This window comes from Pteropus alecto, unplaced genomic scaffold (assembly GCF_000325575.1).
Source record: "Pteropus alecto unplaced genomic scaffold, ASM32557v1 scaffold24, whole genome shotgun sequence".
Classification (NCBI taxonomy): Eukaryota; Metazoa; Chordata; class Mammalia; order Chiroptera; family Pteropodidae; genus Pteropus; species Pteropus alecto.
In genome coordinates this window covers 1587338-1589954 of record NW_006439192.1, presented here as the reverse complement: position 1 = coordinate 1589954, position 2617 = coordinate 1587338, and positions in this window count along the sequence as shown.

The following is a 2617-nucleotide window of genomic DNA, read 5'->3' as shown; positions in this document are numbered from 1 at the left end:
CCCTGTCCTGCATCAAAAGCAGCCAAGACAATATGTTAGCAAATGAGTGTGACTGTGTTCTGATAAAACTTTATTTACAAAATAGGGTGGTGAGTTGGATTTGGTCTGGGGGCTGCAGTTTGCCCATCTCTACACTACAATGTGGATATACAGGATGGAAATGAGCTTTGGGACAGCATCGCTCAAAGGAGGGAGTTGTCTCTTTTATTGAAGATACATTAGGACAGAATAAGCTTTGTGAAGGAGGCTTTGCTGTGCTGAACTGAACTAGAGAAGTATGAATTTGCCATGTGGGCCAGGGGAAGGGGTAGCTTTGCTGGAAGGGGAGGCATATGGTGGAGCAGAAGCCTGTGACACAGCCCCGAATGGGGGTTTAGGCGACCACAACCAATTAGTGTGCCTGGACCAGGGAGAAATGGGGAGCCAGGGCAGCTCAGAGAGGCTCTTTGAGCCATAACGAACACCTTGGTCTTTATTCTCAGTGCGGAGGGAGAAGAACAAATATGCATGAAGCTTCTGTGTTTTAGCCACAATTCTAGATAGTTTATATAAACAATCTCATTTTCATTCTCACTGCTGCCCCTTGTAGAGCCAACCTGGAGAAATTTTTCTTCCTTAATCCCAGTGGCCTCCCACTGCCAGTGGGTAAGTTTAGAGAATGCCACAATTTCTTAGAGTTCAACAGAGACTTCAACAGTTATGGTGAAGAATGTTAAACCCCGGATGGAGTGGAGAGAGTATCTCGAGGAGAAGGGATGTTGGCCGGTCACCCCATTACTCAGGCAGCGAGAGCAGAAGGCAGGCCTCTCTGGGTACTGGAGTGTTCCCATGTGGCTGGCTGGGAGCCAGGGAGAGCCTGGTTCCCTGTGGACAGAAGGGAGTGCATTTGTGGCAGTGCGTTTGCCTGCCCAGTTCCAGTCATCTTGGCTAAAGTCCACCTGGAGCCCCTTGCAATGGCAGCAGATCCACTATTCTTTATGCCTGAGGTCATGAAGTGACAGGAATTCTTTTTTTAGGAGTCATCCCTGGCTCATCTTCTCCCTGTGTCTAGTTTACTTGGTTGCTAAGTTGCTGAACATTTTGGTTCTTGAATTGTACTCTCTGAAAGTTAGGGTAATTCTCAAGAACAGGTCTCTTTTTCCTCTATCATGTATGCCAAGCTTTTGGTACGTATTCAATAAACATCTAATTAATATTGAAGTGTATCATTTATACAAATGCTTTTTCTTTAGTTCTTCACATTTGCTCCACATTGACACCTTCCGAAGCCATTTTACCGATGTTTGTCTTTTACAGAAGTCTGCCTTGTTGCTACACCAAGTGTGGACTTGGACTAACAACATCAGCACCAAGTGTGATTCATATGCACACTTGACTGAGAAACACCGAGGACATGATTTTGCAACTATACTCAGAAATGGTCACTAACCCTAATTCTATTCCTTAAATAATTTCTAAAATAATATTCTTTATATATTCTGAGTCCAGAAGACATTATTAACCCCCCAACAAATCTCTATCCTTCCAATTCTTTCTCTTTTGTGTATCTGCCCCACCCCTGCTTCTGGTGGCAATGGTACTTGGCTAGGTAAGAAGGAAGTGAGAGTAGGAAATTTTTTAAATGACACATTTGAGGGTCAGAGCCAAATACCTCACCCCTGAAATTTCCATCTTACGTAGGCTATGTATGTCCTGTGTCCTATTTCTTCATTCCTTTGCCAGGCCTTTAGAGGTTTGGAGTAAAGGGAAGGTGACTTTTCCAAAGTCACACAACTAGCCAAGTTGCAAGGGGTGTGGCAAGGGGAAGAGGATCTCTTAGTGGCGCCACTGTCCCTGGAAAGATGGCAGAAACTCTACAGTCCTTGGTCCTGAGCTCTGCCTACACTCTCTTTTGCACAGAAGGCAGGATTTCTACGATGCTAGCGGTGGCAGGTGCTTTCTTTATGGCCTCTGCCTGGGATAGAAGGAAAAAAATGCCAGCTTCAGAGTCAACGTACTTGTTTTGAATCTTAGTTCCATAATTTGCCAGCAGCGTGGCCTTTGGTGAGATACATGCTGTCCGAGCCTGTTCCTCGTTTGTAAAACAGGGACAATATCCACTTTGCAGAGTGGCTGTGAGGCTTAGAGAAAGAATATCCCCTGTGAGCCTGCAGAGCCCGGCACATATTGGATGCCCCTAAATTAGTCATTGTTTAGTCATTAAAGTTTCTCAGAGAGTTGTTTCCAATCACCTCCCAACAATGCCTTCTTCATATTGCCAAGTGCTCAAAAACGTTCATTGACTCCCCACTACCTATGAGAAAATGTGCCCCCACTCACCCCTGGGCTGGTCCCTATCTCACCTTTCCTGCCTTCTATTCTTCTGCTCTTTTAAGTGAAAGAGCAGAAGAAATCTGAAGTGCCAAGAAATCTAATTTTCTTATTCCTAACTTATATAAGTATTATTTCTTCTACATGTACGTCCAATAGTTTGTTAAGAGTACTCGTTGATTATCGGAATTAAGCCACTTAATCAATGCCTTCCCTTATACCTACTAGGAGTTTTTGGTATTTTTATTTTTTGATAAAAAGTTTTTTTTTTCTTTTTTTAGGGTGGCTCCAACTCTGTTTTATTTTT